This window comes from Pseudonaja textilis, chromosome 1 (assembly GCF_049901715.1).
Source record: "Pseudonaja textilis isolate UNSWEBS1 chromosome 1, rPseTex1.2, whole genome shotgun sequence".
Lineage (NCBI taxonomy): Eukaryota > Metazoa > Chordata > Lepidosauria > Squamata > Elapidae > Pseudonaja > Pseudonaja textilis.
Window position 1 is genome coordinate 215,368,660 of NC_141990.1, and position 9,590 is coordinate 215,378,249.

Here is a 9,590-nt window from a genome sequence, read left to right on the forward strand (position 1 = left end):
TTCTGGATAAGTTAAACTTCAAGGGCAGGCTCATATAGCCGCAATGAATCTTTGTTTGAGAAGCTTCTGGAAAGAAGTAGCAGGTGCGAGAACTCAGGAACCATTGTTCAAATGAATAAAAGTTTATTCCAGGATATCCCTAAACAAGAAACTGAACTACTAATGATCAAGGCAACTTGGTGGTAGAGAAGAGTCAATGGAATTCGAGGGCGGCTAGACGTAGAACTCTTGTGAGTGTGAGGGGCTTCCCAACAGAGGATGTTTGACCCCTCCCTCAGGCTCAGCCTGGTCTTCTCCTGCATCAAGCCTGATCAAGTTGTATGAATGCTATTGGTCAGGAAAGAGCATAACATGTTTTCTGGGCTGCCTGGTACTTTGCTTCAACAAGGATTACCCACACTTTTATATTTTGCTCTTTCTCTATTGCCTTGGCTTGTTCTTAAATCCCAACTTCTGATTTGTGCTTTGGACCCGATTTCTTCTTGGCTCTGGAACCAATCTCTTTTATTCAGTTGAGTAAAATCTCAGGCAGGAGATTTATAGCAGTAATCAATAGGTAATACAAGTTTAGTTATTTAAAGATATTACCAATGTACTATTTCCTGTCATTGAATGAATGTTGAGAGAGCTGCATTGGGGGTAATTGGCCTCAAGGTGCAAAATAACCTGGCAATAATGGTATAGATAGCATATATGACACCTGGAGCAGATCATTTTATAATACACACACACACACACACACACACAAGTCAGTTTGGTTTAGTGGTTTTGGCATCAGACTAACTCTAGTCCTGCCTTCACCACAAAGCCAGTTAGGTGGTCTTGGAGCAATAACCCCTTGTTACTTGTATCTGGGCAATGGCATACCAATGGCTCCTCTTGGCCCTTGGCATGCCATTGCTTTGGCATCTAGTTTCAGAGACTAAACACAAAGACTTGCATAGGGAGGATGCCATTTGCTACTTTGCCTTAGCAAAATATCTTGGCCTAACCTTGCTGCTGCCTTGGTAGAGTCATCATATCTTCAAAATATACATTGTTAAGTCTAAGAAGTTGAAATAATCCCTTTTCCCTCTAGATCCTCTCCTTTCTTCTTATGTGACTATATAAGGAACTATTGTCTTGTTCTTTGCAAATCACTTTCTTTTGCAAAGAGGTCATAATAAGAAGTAGATTTTTATTTAAAGGAAAGAGACCTGTATTTATTGTAAACCTTTCCTCATCACAACCAGACATCACTCTCTCAGTTTTCCAAATCAGACACAAGAGTTTCCATTGGGCAAAGGTCCTGTTCAGTTATGAAGCATCTTTCAAGAGGCTTGTTTGTGGCAGCTCCCATAGCATATTAATAGCAGCGGAGATCAATTAAGTTCTAAAGAGGTTCTAATTAGCATCCTTGCAAACTGTTAAATTCATTATCCAGACATCAGAAGGGGAGAGGAATTCTACCTTGTCACTGCATTGATGATAAATCACTGCCAATTAACTACAGAGCTAAAAGGGACATGATAGTAAAGCCTTTGAATACCAGACGTGGGAAAATATGCTGGAGGAATTACACACTTCCTACAGGTTCTAACACAAATATGAATCAGTCTTCTCCACCTGTTTTCCTCACGCACCTCATTCTCTATTGTTTTATATTTTTCCCTAGGAGACATATCATTTACTACATAGCCAATTAGAAATATTTTATTAAATAAGCAATTCTTATCATCCGCAACTAATTACAGTTGTATAGCCTGGCATCTTTGGAAAATTTTAAGTTTGAGATTCTTGTTACCAATCCAGATATGAGGCAAATTTACATAGCTGGCTATCCCTGCTAGGATCACCCTATATGTAATAATAGTTTTAAGGTTCTGTGAAAGGATCTTACCTGCACTAATTCATGGCTACTGAAAACATATGAATATATGACAGACAGGAAGACAGTGGCAAAAATCCATGTGAACTCTTGCATTGTTCACATGTTTTTCCCCCCACAATGTTTGGTTGAAAACTGTACTGTAGCTCCCATTAAAAATATGATCTATAAATAGATTGTACGAATAGATCATACTTAACTTACAAAAGTTAAGTAATATTATAAAACAGAATCTTCATTAGAACTAGGTTTTAAAAGGCCACTTCAACAAAAACAGTGTTTTCTTTCCTTTCCTTTTTTTTTACATCCTATGAATCACAACCAAGGAAGGCCTGTTTTCTGAAATCATGGAAAGATATCCTTCCAACCATATTAAAATTTCAGCCGTTCACAGCCAGCATCTTGGAACTGAGCTGAAAAGCAGCTGGGGTAAATAATGAAGCTGATGAAGGATTAATATAGTAGAAGTTTGAATGGGCCTCAGACAGACCAATAGACAGTCCTCAAGGGCTGCCCCAAGTAAAGCATGATATAAATAATTCTAATATACTAATGTAGAGTGAAGCTTATGAAAGCATGAATAAATGACAGCAGCTCTGACATCTTCAGCAAAGGACTTAGAATGGAATATGGAAGTTTAAAGTTTATAAGGAAGTTCTTATTCAAGCCATCTTGAAACAAGATGGCTTCTATCATGTCTGTAAGGACATCAGAAAAACAACTACTCTTTAGGCTTTTCACAACTTAAATAATCCAGGAAAAAAAATCACAGCAATAGCACACCCAGATCACGAAGATCTAAATCATCTTTTTTTAAATCTTCATTTATTTTTGATATTTTCAATTATTCCGTTCTTCTACTAGGGCTACTGAATGACCAGGAAAAAAATAAAATCTAATTTGGCTTGTTTTTATGATTTTTATTATTGTGCATAATCAGAAGTTAATGGTTGAAGCTTTTCATCTTAGAAAAAAATGACAAAGTGCTATGAGATTCTGCTGAAGGCCAAGAGGTAGAAATAAGTAAAAATGGGATTTGGGGACTAAAACCAGGAATTATAAAATCCAATTAAAACTAGTTAGTCTGAACTGATACGTGAGGTGTCATTAAGGTTTCTCGTGAGGTGTCATAAAGGTTTTCCTTGCACATACGTGCTAGTTGTTTCTGGCTGTAGGGGGCGTGCTCATCTCCATTACAAAGCCAAAGAGCCAGTGCTGTCTGAAGACGTCTCCGTGGTCATGTGGCCAGCATAACTAAACACTGAAGGAGCAACGAACATTGTTACCTTCTCACCAAAGTGGTCCCTATTTTTCTACTTGCATTTTTACATGCTTTCGAACTGCTAGGTTGGCAAAAGCTGGGACAAGTAACAGGAGCTCACTCCATTACGCAGTGCTAGGGATTTGAACCTCCAAACTGCCAACCTTTCTGATCGACAAGCTCAGCCTCTTAGCCACTGAGCCACCATTTCATTACCATCACCTTAACTGTGGAATGAACAGACTTTTTTTTGTAAAAAAATTATTTGGGTTTTCACAAACCATAATACAAATAAAATATATATTTTTTTTAGAATAGCATGGTCCCAGGTTATCACTTCTCCATACAGACACAAACTCAATTTCATATTCATCTTTGTGTTCTATTCCATATCTTATTACTATTTTAAAATTTTCTGAATAATTTTTCCCTTCCCTTAGTTTTCTCAACCTTGCTTTTAATTATCTCACTCCTTTCTAAATTCAATTATATATATCTTTTTCTAAGTTTCAATATCTTTCTAATCATTATATTTATACTTTTGTCTGTCCTGTTTCAATTTCGTATTTTCTTTTCTCATTAAACAAAAATTTCCCCTGTAGTTACTGATTGGAGTATGACACCTTTGTATCTTTTAATTTTTGTCCATTCAACTCTTATTTAAACTTCAATTTATGCCTTTACAATTATAATATTCAATATAACACATAACTTCCAGTCAAATTCTGCTTGGTACATTCTTAAAATACACACTAAGTTCTTAAAGAGAAAGTATATATATAACAATAATGAATAAAATACTTATTCTATTCCAATTCAGCTCTATCATTAATGTTAGTTATAATCTTTAACATTTTTAACATTTCTTGTCAATGGGATATCATACTTCCTTAGGAACATTTACAATATTTCCATAATTTTTTTCATATTTCTTTCATATTCCTCTTCACTTAAATTTTTATAACTCATTAATAATAATTAAAATGTCCCCATCCTTTTCTAATTTCATTCTCTCATTCTCTTTATTTCATTTATTTATTAGCAAACATTCCATTACATTACAATGAGTATTTTATCTATCATATTAATCACACTTGTTTCATATTTTCTAAGTTCATTTCTATTTCTAATATAACAATACTATCTTATGTACCCTTGCAGAATCCCTCTTTCAATTAAATTTTCACCCATTATCTCTATGTCTTCTAAATAGGCTTATACCTTTAATCCTTGTATGTTCTCCCTGTTTCCTCTATATTCTGTTTCTGTTCTTTATAACTTCTTTTCCTTTCCCTCTTCTCCCTCCCCTTTTTGACCCCTTGTCTCTCTAATTCTGATTCTCTCTTCTGTAATCCTCTCTTCTGTTTCTTCCTAATATTGTAATTACTTTTCAAAGTATTCTCTTTTTTTTTTTTGGTTGTTTTTTCAGAACCTAAATTTTTCACTTTCTTTCCTCCCTTTCCTTTTCCCCCCCCACATAGAATTATTTGGTCATCGAAGATAGCTTCTTCTTTGTCCCGCCCTTCTTGTTCCACAGGCATATCTTGTTGTTTCTCATAGTTCAGGATCTCCATTTCTAAAAATTGAAATACGAAGCCAAAAGAACCTCTTCCTTCTTGTGCATCTTCTTTCTGTTTTTTAAGTTCCATTTTCAGTTCTTCCAAGAGTTGATGCCATTTTAAAAACTTTTAAACAACCACCTGATTTATTTTAGTCCTTTAGATCCAATAACCAAAAATCCAAAAATCACCAAGTAATCCAAATAATCCAAATCTGTTTCTTCTTACTTCTTTTTTTTTCTACTTTCTCTTCCTGGGGTTCTATTATCTTGTTACAAAGTTTCAGTTGGAATGTATCTTTTAGGAATCTTGTTAAAGTTTCACTGTTAATTCCTTTTACTTCCAGGTAGTCTCCTCCATTTTTCCAGATCCCACCCTTTTGTTTTTTCCTTTTCTCTCCTTTCCTTCTTTTAAAAGTTTTTGAAAATCCAGAAGTCTTTATTATCCCTTTGACATTTTATTTTCAGCTTAAAAGCCTGTTAATGTCAAAGTAGATTTTTCTCAGTTTCTTACTTAAATCTCTTAGTTGTCAATATGGGGAAGGAAAGAAAAAAACCAAATCCTTTCCCTTCCCTCTCTCATTCTCTGCTTTAAAATCTTCTTTGGAAGCAATGTTATTCTTTAAAGTTCAAATTCCAGGGTACCTTATGTTGTTGCTTTTTCAGTTCAACCCGGTCAGCCAAAGCTTTCTCTTCTTATCTTCCTCCTGCACATTCTTTTCCTTTCGAGTTCTTCTTTGAGGTGGTCATTTCTGACCACCACTGCAACTGTCTTCAGAAAAGGGAGTAATGGCCAGCTGAGGAGGAGAGGTGTGGCTCTCCTCGACCCTGCTGGCAGTCTCCCCCCTCTTCACCACCTCTACGGGGTGGCTTAGCTGCGAAACCAGCTGGCTCGGGGTGCTCCAGCGGTGAGCACAGATTGAAATCACGCACGATCGCGGATTTCGGTCCGTCACTGAAGAAGCTCAAACCAGAAGTCTGGAATGAACAAGGTCTTCAAATCCAGGCTATGCTCAAAGTAAAGCTATTCCGAATTACTTGGATTAACCAATGCTCTGAACACTTATTCTATTTAATACTACACTTTCATTATAAATAAATAATAAATTACGAACTGATCACAACATCAGCAGGTTTTGCAATCTTAGAGATATTTTTAAACTGCCTTCTACAAATTTAAATGGTTCTTTTTCAACCTAGGTGCTTTTGACCATGCAAGCACTTCCGAGGGCTGAGTTTTTTCAGATCAGCCAAGGCTGTTCTAGGCTCTTATGTGAGTGTTACTAATAGGTAGAGTTAAGAAAAAGTAACGTGTTCTTCTCTGCGACTCAGCCTATTTCTTCTTCTTTACCCCTTGTTCAGTTTTAAATCAGCAACAAGCCTTTTGCCATTTTCTTGCAAAACCCCAGAGCTTTGCCTTAGCTGAACCTTAAAATAATACACTTTTTCAATTAGGTTGGATACTTAGGTTCGACCACTAAATTTTCCCTTAATTTATAGCTGGATAGTTTATTTATTTTATTTGGACCCGAAAATTATATTTAACTTCTTGAATCTGTATATTCATGGAACTGTTTTTTTCATAATAAGCAAGCTTCTAAATCTAAATACTGAGTTGTTATTATCATAATCTGCCATCTAGTGGGGAAGACAAAGTATTTCAATACTATACTTGCTGAAAAGTTTGCTGAAAAGTTGAAGGGATTAGAAAACAATTCTAACTGAACAGAACAAAAAACCTAGAGTGACTTTCCTCAAATTGAGGCATATAAGACTATGGCATCCATCATCCAGTGGTTATGCTGCCTGAGAATGAGGGATATTGTTATAAAACTCAGAGTGCCAAGTTGACTAAAGATCGTAGAAGATGCCAAACTGAATGTGTGTGTCTCTCAATGAGGGACACTCAGCATGGAGACTCAAACATTCTCACACTAATATATTTAAAGAAAACAAATCCTCTGACATGACCCGGGTGTGGCACAAAGGCAACACAGCAGTGGTGGGATTCACATTTTTTTACTACCGGTTCTGTGCGCATGGCTTGGTGGGCATGGCAGGGGAAGGATACTGTAAACTCTCCAGTCAGAGGTGGTATTTGCTGATTCTCTGAACTACTCAAAATTTCCGCTACCGGTTCTCCAGAACTGGTCAGAACCTGCTGAATATCACCTCTGCAACACAGTCAAATAAGCTATAAGAGTCCCTTTATTATCTCCAACTTTGCCCCCAATGTCCAGGTTACCTTCGGCTAGAGAAAAAACACTCCCAGGAACAGCCTTTAACTGTAGAAAATTCAGTCCAAAACAAGGTACATACAAACTGTAACTAAAAATCCAAACACCAGGCTGAAGTAATTAACTTGACAGGGCAGGAGAAGGAATTTCAGACTTGAAGACACGGCAAAACTCACACATTTGGGAAGGTGCCAGGAACACAGATAAGCCATGATGATGCAAGATAAATTCATGTTTGCTCCCAACAACTTGCTGTGCGCAGCTTCCTCTTTTATACAATGTGTTCCCAGCTGCAGCTAATGAAGGGAATCAGGGTCCTTTCCTCCCCCATAAGCCACACAACACACGTTGCTCCCTTCTCCGTTTCTCCCTGTGTGCCCTAGGATGAAGAGGGGGTGACCCTGGGTCTTCCTCTGAATTCCCTCTCCTTTGCTCTATCTCTCCCCTGCTCTGCCCAGCCAGACTTTGCCCTTCCCCGGTTTCTTCCACAGCCAACGGAGCCACATTCCCACTCCCTGTCAGCTGTTCAGCTTCCCCCTCCAATTCAGATTCTGACAGGGGCATGACAGCTTTGGTGCATAAGTTAGAGGACTGAAAGCATGGTCCACTCAGGCATTGTTTCAGAAACATGGAGGAGGAGGGATGAAGACAAGTACAAATTCCCAAAACATCTACCTAATTTGTTGTACAAAAGGTTTTGAAGCTTCAAGATGCTTAGAAATTCTTTAGAATCAAATGTATTGATATGTTGTGACTAGGCATAAGTGTCTTCTCAAAGCCAAGATAACAGAAAAAAAAAATACTTGATGTCCAACCTCAAAGTACATAAATTATGAGGCTTGCATCGTGACATGTTTTTTTTGTTTTGTCGTATCTCTGCCAAAAGTCAGGTCAGAAAAAGAAAGACAAATGGAAAAGTAAATCCATCTTATCCTTGCTACAATTCTAGGAAGTCAGTGATGTTTCAGTTGTTATTGGAGTACAGTTCCCATTCTCTTTGATTAATGCCATAATAGATGTAGTTGACAAAGAAAGGGCAAACATCCCTGTTAAATTACCCCAATTATTTACAGTATCCCTTTAAGGCAGGGATGTCAAACTTGCAACATCACATTGTTGTCACCCTTCGCTTAAACTGGGCTGGGCGTGGCCAGCATGTGACGCATCCAGCCTGCGGGCTTCGAATTTGACACTCCTGCTTTAAGGGAATAAGAAGTTTCCAGAAGGTTTCCCCTCACTCAAAGCAATTTCATTCTTCATCTAGAAAACCTAGAGTAAATAAGACATTACTGAAAGAAAAGGCTGGTTCCTTCCCAAACATACATATTTTTTTGTTTACTTCGTAGGATTTTCCTTCTTCTAGCCCATGTGTTGCACTGGTAACTGCTACACATTTGACTAACAGAAAAGGTTATTTTCTCTTTGGCTAAGGAATGAGAGACATGCATTCTTGACAGAGAGAGGATGGGGTTGGGGCAGACCAGGTCTTATGGCTCAATTGTCTGTGGAAGGTCCCAAATTCAACATCTCCAGACAGAGTAGAAGTTCAGGTTCCAGGTTGAAGTTCTGAGTCAACAATACTAAGCAAGATGGGCTACAGAGGGGGGCTTCCTATATTTCCTAAAATAACCTAGGGGGTGGGCATGGAAGAACAACCCTATAATTGTTCTAGGCTTATGGTATGAGCCTGATGCTATTGCAATTTGCTTCCTCAATATCTTGTTTCCAGTTCCCAGGTGGGTTTGCAACACTGAGATCCCAGTGCTAACTAGAGGGTCATTTCCAGGTCAGCCAGATGTTAACAACTAAATTCAGTCACAGCCCATTTCTCTGAATACATGTCATGTGCTGGGGAACATTATATATGCTCTCTCTCTCTCTCAGAGCTCTACGGAAATTTAATATTGCTTTTCTCCAGATGTAGGAGTTATTCTCATCCTAGTGAATTAGCAACATATGGGCTGAGCTCCTAGGCAGCCACTTCAGAAGACGTTTGGAAATGCCTGCATGTGCCAAAGGATTCACTTTCTTACCTTGGCTTTCCAAAGGTTACTTTCTCTTTGACAGAAACAGCCTTGCTGTGCAAGAACATAATGTCATCGAGCCTGCTGCCTCCTAATGGATCATGTTTAACACAATCAATCAAATTCAGATTTTGTTAAAGAAAATAATATCAAAATATATTGTTCTAGTTAACGCATACCTATTTAAGGTACATTCTAAAATGAATTTTAAATCTAAGAAATGAAAAGTTTAGGTTAGAGACCTAAACAGTAACTTGGGATGAAAATGATCCATTTGGAAATTGAGCATTATTTTAAGAAAACAGTAGATATTTGCAGGGGAAACTTTTCCTGGGACCATACTTCAAAGGTTGAGGGGCCTCCAATGTTATAAATCACCAACAGATGGCAGTACTAATGGGATTTAAAACTCTGATATGTTCTTTAGCGGTTTCTTTCATTCATAGGAAGTTGCTGTGAGAAAAGCTAATTTCAAGAATAATGCTGTGGTTCCAGACGTAGTATTCAGCAGGTTCTGACCAGTTCTGAAGAACTGGTAGCGGAAATTTTGAGTAGTTCAGATAACTGGCAAATACTACCTCTGACTGGAGATTTTACAGTAACTTTCCCCTGGCACGCCCACCAAACCACGCCTACAGAATTT